Raw genomic sequence first — 12,642 nt, 5'->3', positions numbered from 1 at the left:
AGATTTGCGTCCCTAAACTCTTCTCTTTGTTAGTTACATTCTGCCATGTTTAGTATGTTTAAGTGCTTTTTGTGTGTTTACTTATGTTTTGTGTGAATCTATGCTTAAAACATTGAGGACAATGTTTGATTTAAGTGTGGGGGGGGTAACTAAGTATATTTGATGCAAATTCGTGGGATTTTATCACCCATAACTTCAAATGTTGTTCTTTGTTGTTTTAAGGTGTTTTTAAGATGTTTTAGAGTGTTTTAGTATGTTTTGTTTTGATAACTCTGAAAATCACATAAAAATTTGAAAAACATGTTTTGAAAAGCCTAAAAAGAGTGTTTTGAGTCGTTTTTGTGTGTTTGTGTCTTAGGGTACCTTCCAACAAAATGATAAGGATTTGGTTTGTAATTGCATGACTGTTAAAAAGAGTTATAAACATAGAGAAAAGTTTGATTTACTCTTGGTATATGCTTGGTTATGGTTATAATGTATGACTTCACATGCAATCATAAAAGAAAAATTCGTTTTTGTAACATGCTTGAAGGAAGGAACTCAAACAAATGCTACAACCTTGTGAGACTCGAGCTATTACCTTTTTTGGAGAGTTATAATCTGTGATTCTTTGTTTTCTAAAGTTGTTGCATGATCTCATTATTCCTTGCTTGGTTGCTACTTAGAATGCAATTGTATAATGATAGAACTAAATGCTAGAACTTATATCCGTTTCATTCAAAGCATGACATTGAATTGCATAACATATATCAAGATGAAGTTGTGTAGTTGCCACCATAGCCAAATAGCCTTACTTCCCATATTTCGTATTTGTTGTAAGTTTTAACCCCGTTGAGCCTTGTTTAGCCTTTATTCTTTGTTTACCCACATTATCCTCACCTAGCCTAGTGTAGGACAGTCCACACCCTTGTTCTTAAAAGATAGTGAGCATGACTTAAATGAATTCCTTTTGAGTACATTATGAAAGAAAATGAGTGTGGGGGAAGGAATGCTTGTTCTTAAGTATGTTTTGAGATTCAAAAGAAAAGAAAAACAGAAAAGAAAAGAAAGAAAGAAAGAAAAAAAAAAGAGCTTGAAAAAAATGAAAGAATGAGTGATTGAAGAAAGGGTCCAAAACACCAATTCTGGCCCTAAATTGTCTAAATTCTCCCTTTTTGTTCAAAAGTTGAGTTTTCATTCAAAAGTGAATTCTAAGTTGATTCAATTGCTTTGCTCACTATTTCTTTCAGAACCTTTGTTTTCCATATCACTTCTTTGTTAGCCAAACTCCCCATGCCCCATTACAACCCTTATGCTTCTATCTTGAGTGTTATGTGTTTCAACTTGTGGAGTTTGAACTTGGTATGAGCTTATGGAATCACTGGTTCTCGTTCTAAGTAGTAGCATTCCATTCATGAGATCATATTCATATTATTGTCGTAAATCCAGAAAATGCTTTCTTTGATATAACATATGTGAGTGTTAGTCTTCATATTTACATCAATCTTCTCACATATACCTAGTGTAGGGTGTGAAGTCAGAAAATCTGTGTGAAAATAAAGTGCATTCTAGTGAGGAATTGAGCAAATTCTCTAAGGCATGTTACTACATTCAAAACATGGTTTTAAATGCTTAATTGTGAACTAGTATGTGGTGACTATGAGTAAGAATGTACTTAAGTGTAAAGATGGCTAAAATCTGTGGGAATAATGAGTTTTAACTTGTCATGTGCATTGGAAATCCCTGAGACGATTGTTGGAAGGTGTAGGTTGTGTTTTGTTCGTTTTGTTTTGTTTTTGGTTTCTTTTGCTTTGTTTTGCTCGAGGACTAGCAAAAGCTAAGTGTGGGGGAATTTGATAGGAACATATTCATGCGACTTAAATGGCTTGTTCTCGTGCATTTACGTTATGTTTCTTTAGTTATTTTAGTCCTTTATGCTTCTTTTGTGTGTTTTCAGGTTCTAAGGGCAAAGTATGCAAAAGGGTGCATTTTGGAGTAGTTTGGGGCGTTAAATGGATTGTATATACTTGAAGCCAAGTAGATGGACGAAATTGAAGACCAAAGGAGGCCCTCTGTACCAGAAATTCACACTAACACATCCCATTTCAGATTGCATTCCAATCATTCCAGCCAAGCCACATGCACTCCCTTTAATTTATTCAACCTAGCTGTCAAAGCACATGCACTCCCATCCATTTCATCATTGCAGCCACATATAGCTTTAATTCACATGTAAACAATCATGCATTCCCTTCATATAAATCAGCCACATGCACCCATAATCATTCAACCAACTTTGCACATGCATGCATTATCATAACCTAGCTGTCATTACCCTTTAATCACATGCATAAATCAGCCACATGCATCTCCCATCACCATTCCAGATTTCCACCAAGTTCCTAGCTGTCATATTCCCTCATTTTCACCTATAAATAAGCATCCATTGCAGCCACAATTCATTCATTCCCATTCATACACAATTCACTCTTCCATTTTTAGAAAATCATCCACAAACACCAACCATTTCCTTATTGCCGTGCATTCCCTACTAATCCAAACACCATCCTTCCATTTCCACCACTCCCCAAACCATTCACACCATCAAACTATCCTTAGACCTTGTGCCACAATAAAGAGGAAGAGAAGAGGGCCTAAACGTTCATACAATTCAAGTTTGAGTTGTTGGAATGTTTAGGTGTTTCTTTGATTTCAATGTTTAATTTCAATTCTCTTTGTTTTGTACGTATGAGGAACTAAACCCCCCTTGGCTAGGGGGGGATTCGAAATATATGTTTATGCTTGCAATATGATTTGATTACTTCTAATTGCGTTTCATAAGTTGTGGATTCAATTTGTTTAACTGTTTGATTGATAACTTATTTATGTATGTTTATTGAGAGTACACGCTTAATTTTCATGCATGAATATGACGCTAGAATATAAGTGAGTTTCACCTAATAGTTACGAACTTATATTCACAAGTAGTGGAGGTTGCTTATAAACAATCGCGTTAAACGAATTCTTGGCATAAGTTTCATGCAATCATAGTAACGAATGCCTCGTCAACACTTATAATTTTCATAGAGCGTAATGATTCTTGCTTGTATCTCTATTATGCAATCATGTAGGGGACTTGTGGGGAATGTTTTGGGTTGTCGTATGCAATCATCCAATTCAATAACGTTAGGAAGATTTGAAGGTTAATTAGTGCATCACGGTTAACTTGGGGTGTTGAGAATTCATGGTTTATTGAAATGCAATTGGAATTCTTTTTATTATGCAAGTGTAACATGTGTGGAGATGAACCCCTTGGCTAGCATCCATTCATTCCATTTCATCAATTTCATATTTACATTCTGTTTTAATTGCAATTTGTTCATTTAGTTTAATTTCGTCAAATCAAAACCCCCCCTTTACTTTCTTGTTCTTTAGTGCTTAGAATCTGTTTAGTTTATGTTTTAAAATGTTTTGAATCAAGCCATAATCTTAAATTCGTCCAAAATTGGGTTTAAGGTCAGAAACTGCCTAGTTAGTGTTTTTAGGCAGTTTTGAGTCTTTTGAACTTGTTTTGAGTCCTTTGAGTCTTTGTATTGTCCAAATTAGTTAGAAAGTATCTTAGTTTGTGTTTATAAGTGTTTTGATTCAAGTTATTACACAAATTCGTCCAAATTCACCAAAGTGCTCAAAACTGCCCAGAAAGTGTTTTTAAGGCAGTTTTGAGTGTTTTGGGTGATGTTTGAGTGTTTTGGTTTGTTTTTGTGTTTTAAGCGTTTAGCGTCGCATTCTTTGAGTCAAGTTTAGTGTTTTAAACTTTATTTTACGTTTTTGAGTCAGTTTCCAAGTGATTTGCAATCCCTCCTAATCCCCGGTTAAGAACGATCCCTACTTATACTTATACTACAATTGTCAAAAAGAGGGTTTAATTTGTGTGCGTATAATTCTCGCATCAGAAGGTCGCTAGTCACGATCATGTTAAGTAGATTCCTAGCAAGAGTATCATGCTTTTCATAGTTACAAATGCCTTGTCGATGCTTATGATTTCCAAAGAACGTAATGATTCTAACTTGTATCTTTATCATGCTGTTCATATAGAGAACTTGTTAGGAATAATTTGTTTGCGATGCATATTCATCCAAATCAATGATTCTAGGGAAATCTGAAGGTTAATTTAAGCGGACCTAATTAACTTGGAGTGTCGAGGTTCATAACTTATTGAATTGATAACTGGAAATTGATTTACGTTGCATATATTTCATGTGTGGAGAAGAACCCCTTAGCTATTCCATCATCCATTGGTCTATCATAATTTGTCTTACAATCTGTTTTCTTTACGATCTGTCCATTTAATTTAATTTCGTCCAAACACAAACCCCCCCATATTTTGTTAAGTCTTAGTCATTACAATCTATCTTATTTTGTGTTTTTAAGTATTTGGAGTCTTATGGACTTGTTTTGAGTTTTTGTTAAGTGAGTTAAGTGTTTTAAAGGTTAATTTTATTTATTTGAGTCAGTTTAAAGTGTTTAGCACCCCTAGTTAATCCCCGATTAGAACGATCCCTACTTACATCATTACTACAATTGTCACAAATAGGGTTTAATTTGTGTGTCACATTCGTAACGCATCAAATTTTGGCGCCGTTGCCGGGGATTAGCAAAGTTGCTAATCCCTTGTCTTGAGTCTTGTTTAAATTGTTTGGTTTCTGTTTTGTTTTAAATTTTGCACCGTGTGTATGTGTTTTGTTTTTGTGCCGTGTGAGGCAACTTATTTTCTTACTTGTGCCGAGTCTATTAAGTTGGTTACTTATCTTGTTTGCTCTTGTGTGTAGGTACTAGTTTATGACCCGTAGCTTACAACCTGTTCGTGAGCATATCTCCGACTTTGACGGCGATTTCGAGAGGACTTTGAGAATGAACAAGAAATTGCAAGAGTCTAATCCTCCTAGTCCCGAACTTGAAGTAGAAAAGCAAGAAGTTGAGGTTGAAGAGGAGGCCACAACAAAGTTTGAAGAGGAAGTACCAACCATGGCAGCGGACAATCGAACCATCAAGGAGCTTTCTGCCTCGGGTTTGGCCAATGCAGCCCCTCTTTGCATCCAATACCCCAATGCAGCCCCTGAGAAGACCGATGAGTTTGAGTTGAAGTCCAGTTTGCTACATCATATACCCAAGTTCCATGGGTTATCAATGGAGGACCCCAATAAGCATTTAAAGGAGTTCGAAGTAGTATGCTCAAGTATGACACCGGTGAATGTGGACAGCAACATATTGAAGATGAAGGCTTTTCCTTTTTCTTTGTTGGAGAAGGCCAAGGATTGGTTGTATGAGTTGGCTCTCGGAACTGTCACATCATGGGAGAGTATGAAGCGAGCCTTCTTGGAGAAGTTCTTTCTGACATCATGAGTCATTCTTCTTCGCAAGAAGATTAGTGGAATTCAACAAAGCCAAGGTGAATCTTTTCCAACTTATTATGAACGTTTTAAAACTCTTGTTGCTTCATGTCCACAGCACCAAATGAAGGAGGAGCTACTTCTTCAATATTTTTACGAAGGTCTTTTACCACTTGAACGGCAAATGTTGGATGCATCCGTGGGAGGAGCTCTAATGGACAAGACACCCAGGGATGCCAAAACTCTCATTGCTAATCGAGCACTCAATGCACAACAATATGAAGGTGTTGGGCAGAGAGACACCCCACGGCCACATCATGTAAATGAGGTAAGTTCTATTTCTGAGTTACAATCCCAAATGGCTAACCTTACGTCTATGTTGTCGCAGTTTGTTGAAGGCCCCAGAGCGTAATGAGCTACAATCTGTGGTGTATGCTCCATTCAAAGACACCAATCTGATCAATGCCCTCAATTAATTGAGAATGGAGGGTGGGAATCTGCCAATGCCGTGGGTTATGGGAATCAAAACCAACCAAGGGGTGATCCTTTCTCCAATACTTACAATCAAGGATGGCGTGACCACCCAAATTTCAGATGGAGAGATGCACAACAATCTGCCCAACAAAGTGGATTCCGACAACCCCCGGGTTTCTTTCCAAGGCCAATGGCACCACAACCACCTCCTCAAGCACAATCATCCCAAACCAACTCAGGTACGTCTATGAATGATGATAAAACATATCAATTATTAACCACAATGGCACAGGGAATGCAGAACCAAGCAAAAGAGGTTAATGAGCTAAAGAAGCAAATGGGACAAATGGCCGAATTTTTGGGACAATTTCGTGAAAATGGTAAGTTACCAAGCACTACGGTGGTCAATCCAAAGGGTGGTTTCGAATTTGCAAAAGCTATCACCCTAAGAAGTGGAAAAGAAGTGGGAAGCAAAGCACATGAATCTGCCCAAAACAAGGAAGATGAGAAGATACAAATTGAAGAAGATGAGCAATCCTACCCCATGGCAAGTGTAGCACCACACAAGCCGCAACCATCTAAGCCTTCCCATCCGTCCATCGCAGGTAATGTTGTCCCAAATGTTGTGATTTCGAACACTAATCTGCCCAATGTTCCTTTCCCTCGCAGATTTGCACAATCGAAGAAGGAAGAAAGCGAAAAGGACATTTTGGATACCTTTCGAAAAGTCCAAGTAAACATTCCTTTACTTGATGCCATTAAGCAAGTGCCCAGGTATGCAAAGTTTTTAAAAGAATTATGCACAACTAGGAAAAGAATTTCAAACAAGGAAGTTGTGAAAGTAAGTGAAAATGTATCTGCAGTTTTGCAACGAAAGTTACCTCCAAAGTGTAAGGATCCAGGGAGCTTTACTATTCCATACATAATTGGAAACACTAGATTTGAACAATGCATGTTAGATTTAGGTGCTTCTATTAATGTCATGCCATATTCCATTTATGCAGCTATGAACCTTGGTGAGTTAAAACAAGATGGCGTTATAATTCAATTGGCCGATCGTTCTAACGCTTATCCCAAGGGAGTCTTTGAGGATGTTTTAGTGCAGGTCAATCATCCTATTTTTCCTGCAGATTTTTATGTCTTAGAAATGGAGGATTCGAGCCATGCTCCATCATTACCAATCTTGCTAGGCCGTCCATTCATGAAAACAGCGAGAACAAAGATAGACGTGTTTACGGGAACATTAACCATGGAGTTTGATGGGGACATTATTAATTTTAATCTTTCTGAAACCATTAAATATCCAATTGAGGACCATTCTTGTTTTGCTATTGACATTGTGGATTCGTTGGCACAGGTGCATTTGGATCAAATGAACGAAGATGCACTCGATGTAGCCTTAGTGCACGGCATAGGAGCAAGAAATGAGGGTGGGGGAATTCTTGCAACCCACAGCATGCAATCTGACCATATCGCCGTGCCCGCTTGTGGTGAAGTGATTGAAATGGTTGCTGCCCTCGAGTCATTGCCCTCACACTCTGGTAAGTCTCCACTCTCAATTTTGGAATCGGTTTTGACTAACAAGTTACTTCCATCAATTGTGCAGCCACCTACACTTGAGTTAAAGCTTTTACCTAGTCACTTGAAGTATGTTTTCTTGGGAGAAGATCAAACACTACCCGTCATCATATCAAGCTCACTCACGGCCCAAGAAGAAGACAAGTTGATAAGGGTGTTAAAGGAGCACAAATCTGCCATTGGATGGACCTTGGCGGATATCAAAGGCATTAGTCCCACCACGTGCATGCATCACATCCTTTTGGAGGAGGGAGCCAAGCCATCTCGTGAAGCTCAACGTCGCCTTAATCCACCCATGTTGGAAGTAGTGAAAAATGAGGTTATAAAATTGCTTGATTGTGGTGTTATATATCCTATTTCTGATAGTCGTTGGGTGTCACCTGTGCAGGTTGTTCCAAAGAAGTCCGGAGTCACGGTGGTGAAGAATGAAGAACAAGAGCTTATACCCACTCGTGTTGTGACCGGTTGAAGTGTTTGTATTGATTACAGGAAGCTAAATGCCGCAACAAGGAAAGATCACTTCCCTTTGCCATTCATTGATCAAATGCTTGAAAGGTTAGCCGGTCATTCTTTTTATTGCTTTCTTGATGGTTATTCGGGATATAATCAAATTGTCATAGCGCCGGATGATCAAGAAAAGACCACCTTTACTTGTCCATTTGGTACTTTTGCATATTGTCGTATGCCATTTGGTTTATGCAATGCACCAGCCACTTTTCAACGATGCATGGTAAGTATATTCTCAGATTATGTTGAAAAGATAATTGAAGTATTTATGGACGATTTTAGTGTCTTTGGGGACTCATTTGATGATTGCTTGCATAATCTTACTTTAATCTTGAAAAGATGCGTGGAAACTAACCTTGTTTTAAATTGGGAAAAATGTCATTTTATGGTTAAACAAGGCATAGTTTTGGGTCATATCATCTCTGAAAAAGGAATTGAAGTTGATAAGTCTAAAATAGATCTTGTACGTTACTTACCTTCTCTTACTTCGGTTAGAGAGGTTCGTTCTTTTCTTGGCCATGCAGGATTCTATAGGCGATTTATCAAGGATTTCTCCAAGATTGCACAACCCTTATGCCGTCTCCTACAAAAAGAAGTGACGTTTGAGTTCAACGAGGAGTGTGAGAAGGCATTCAAGCTTCTCAAGCACAAGCTTACCACGGCACCTATCATCCTTCCACCTGATTGGACGTTGCCTTTCGAGCTCATGTGTGATGCATCCGATTATGCAATAGGGGCTGTTTTGGGTCAAAGGAAGAATAAGCAATCCTACGCCATCTACTATGCTTCTAGGACCTTGAATGATGCTCAACTAAACTATTCTACCACGGAAAAAGAACTTCTTGTCGTTGTGTTTGCTTTAGATAAGTTTCGTTCATATTTACTTGGCACTAAAGTGATTGTATTTTCTGACCATGCAGCTCTTAGGTACTTATTCACTAAAAAGGAGGCTAAACCACGGCTCATTAGATGGATGCTTCTTCTCCAAGAGTTTGATATTGAAATTCGAGAGAAGAAAGGGGGTGAGAACGTAGTGGCTGACCATTTAAGTCGTTTGGTGTGTAATGAGGACTCCCTACCCATCCAAGAGACTTTCCCTGATGAGCAATTGCTGTCCATTAAGGTATGTGAACCTTGGTATGCCGATTTGGTCAATTTTTTGGTGTCAAAACGTGTTCCAAGTACCCTAGCTAGGCACCAACGTGATAAGTTAAAGAAAGAGGCACGGTTTTATGTATGGGATGACCCATATTTATGGAAGTTTTGTGCAGATCAGATTGTGCGTCGTTGTGTGCATGATTGTGAGTTTAATTCGATTATAACCTTTTGTCATACTTATGCTTGTGGTGGGCATTTTGGCACACAACGCACTGCCCTTAAAGTGTTAGAATGTGGTTTTTATTGGCCAACAATCTTTAAAGATGCTAGAACATTTTGTTTAACTTGTGATCGTTGCCAACGAATGGGAAATATAGGTGCAAGGGACCAAATGCCGCAAACACCTATCTTTTCTGTTGAAATATTTGATGTGTGGGGAATTGATTTTATGGGTCCTTTTCCTTCATCACATGGTTTTCTCTATATCTTGTTAGCGGTGGATTATGTTTCCAAATGGGTGGAAGCAAAAGCCACCCGGACTAATGATTCCAAAGTGGTTGCAGATTTTGTGAAGTCTAACATTTTTGCTAGGTTTGGAATGCCTCGAGTCTTTATAAGTGATGGAGGTTCACATTTTTGTAATCGCATGATCGAGGCACTGCTCAAGAAGTACAACGTTACACATAGGGTTTCGACACCCTATCATCCTCAAACAAGCGGGCAAGCTGAGGTGTCGAATCGGGAGATAAAACAGATTCTTGAGAAGACGGTTGGGCCAACAAGAAAAGATTGGAGCTTGAGGTTAGAGGATGCACTGTGGGCGTATAGGACCGCCTACAAAACACCCATAGGAATGTCCCCCTTTCGGCTTGTTTATGGCAAACCATGTCACTTACCTGTGGAGTTGGAGCACAAGGCTCATTGGGCCGTGAGGAAGTTCAACATGGATGTAGATGATGCGGGAATTCATCGTAAGCTTCAATTGAATGAACTTGAGGAAATACGGAATGAAGCTTACGAGAATGCCCGCATTTACAAGGAAAAGACAAAGGCCTTTCATGATAAGATGATTCGCACCAAGTCATTCTCTGTTGGACAGAAAGTGTTGTTGTTTAATTCTCGTCTTCGTCTATTTCCGGGTAAGTTACGTTCACGTTGGATTGGACCCTTTGTTATTACTAATGTTTTTCCTCATGGTGCAGTCCAAGTTCGTAGTTTCAAAACAGGTCAAGAGTTCAAGGTGAATGGGCATCGATTGAAGCCTTACTACGAGAGCTTTGTGGAACATAATGTGGAGGAGACAACCCGCTATGCTGTGGGTTCCCATGAAGGTTGATCAATGTGGCATCGTCCGGCTGCAAGACGTAAAAGAAAGCGCTACTTGGGAGGCAACCCAATACACTGAATAAAATAAAGCATGTCCATTGATCTCCGAGAAATTACAAGTGCGTACAAAAAAAAAAAAAAAAAAAAAAAAAGATGGAGCCTTCACAAAGGTTGTTTACGTGAAGCCCCATTACTTGGCAAAACTCCAGGAGCGGGAGGCATCGAAGATAGATCATTCGAGGCCTCAATACTTGGTGGAACGCTAGATGACGCAGGAAAAAGGTGCCTCTGGAAGAAAGCCGCAAGCCTTTGATGGTCACTTTGAATTCGACCTTCAGATTCTTGCAGCTAATCAAGCTTCCTCTTCATGCTTGTCGAATAATTATTTGCAAGCACGTGCAAACCTCTATTCTCGTGCTTAAGCTGTTTGATCTCTTGCTTAAGATTTTCCACCTCCGCCATCAATGATTCAACTTGACGGGATCGAGCAAGTAGGCGTTGGCCCATGTTGGACATAGAGCCCGTACACTGAACACTGAGAGCTAGGGACTCTTGAACGGCCAACTCATCGGACCGTCCTGAAAGCAGCCTACTATCTTTAGGAGTGAGGAGGTTCCTAGCTACTATCGTAGCTGTTGTTGCATCCGTTATCACAGAGTCTTCACCTGTAAGAGGGCCATTAGAAGATAAGAAAGACGGGCACCATACATTACCCTGACGCGGCACACCCGGATCACTGCTGAGACTCAAATCTAAGCAAATGTTAAATGGGTTAGCCATTTTCAAAAATGTTAAAAGAGAAGGGTTGGATGGAGTAAAATCTCAAAGGGCCGGAGACGATTTTCACGAATGGGCAATCTTTAAAGTGTGCATGTTAGAGGTGATCGATACCTCTATAAAAGGAGATGCGGCACAACCACCGATTCAAAAAAATTGAAGAGATACCACTCTTCAAATCTTAAAAGCCGGATTTTCCTGCGTAAAGTTCGTCAACACTCTTCAGACACAATCTCGGCTTTTCAGATAACGCGTGCAACTTTGTCAAAAGATCTCTGACAAAGTTGAAAACGCGTGGAGGTCATTATCCCAACTACACACTTTTGCCGACAAGCGTGGGTGACAAAGCCGCAATCTCGGCTTTTCAGATAACGCGTGCAACTTTGTCAAAGATCTCACACTTTTGCCCACAAGCGTGGGTGACAAAGCTGCATCCGCACTACTACTTGCCATTACAATTCCTATATACGTCAACATTCATGGCAAGGCATACATCCAAAAACGCATGACTTTTCTTCTCGGCCGAGAATGTAGCTGCAACCAAACCTCTCAACATGCTCAGTTTTCTTCTTCCCTTGAGAACACCTATTCAACCATTGATGTACCCCCAAAGAAGATACCAGATGCCTGGAGTACAGATGAGGCAGGAGGAAACGGTAGATCGAAGCATGTGGAGATAAGCGCAACAAATATATGTGCTGATTCATTCGCTGCTTCTTCAAAAGCAAAAGTATCTCATATCATCAAGGGCGAAAGCAAAGGTATCTCATATCATGCTTTTTCCCTGTCTTTTCCTTTGTCCTTGTTCTTACTCGCATGGCAAAGAGAAAGAGAGCAATCAGCCGGCACTTGGAGTCAGTCTTCCGATCTGGAACCGACTACCTGGAATCTATTCCCTGGTTGCTTACCTAGCGTTGCTCTCGAGTAGTCATCTTCAACGGTTGATACACTTCCAGAGAAGGGACCACATCTGCTTGGAGAACAGCTAAGACGAGTGACAATGAAACATCAATCTTGTGGATCGTCAGCAAACGCAACAACTGCATATGCTGAGTTATCCTCTAACCCTCTTCAATACGAATTGGAAAGATTGAACAAAGAAACAGGTCATCACTTCCACCTCGTGCTTGCCTGCCATGTGTCTGAATCCTGAAACCGCTCATGGTCCTATTTTCACTCAAGATCAAGCCTTAATGCAATCACCAAGGAGAAGATGGAATTTACACTCCATAACCAGATTTGCATCCCTAAACTCTTCTCTTTGATAGTTACATTCTGCCATGTTTAGTATGTTTAGTTGCTGTTTATGTGTTTACTTTTGTTTGGTGTGATTTTAGGCTTAAAACATTGAGGACAATGTTTGATTGAAGTGTGGGGGGGTAACTAAGTATGTTGAGGCAAATTCGTGGGATTTTATCACCCATAACTTCCAATGTTGTTCCTTGCTGTTTTTAAGTGTTTTTAATCTATTTTAGAGTGTTTTAGAGTGCGTTGACTTAAAAATCCGAAAATA

This window comes from the organism of the source record quoted next, unplaced genomic scaffold (genome assembly GCF_019419815.1).
Source record: "Pyrus x bretschneideri cultivar Hongxiangsu unplaced genomic scaffold, Pyrus_bretschneideri_v1 Contig83, whole genome shotgun sequence".
Classification (NCBI taxonomy): domain Eukaryota; kingdom Viridiplantae; phylum Streptophyta; class Magnoliopsida; order Rosales; family Rosaceae; genus Pyrus; species Pyrus x bretschneideri.
Note: the sequence above shows the minus strand (reverse complement) of the source record.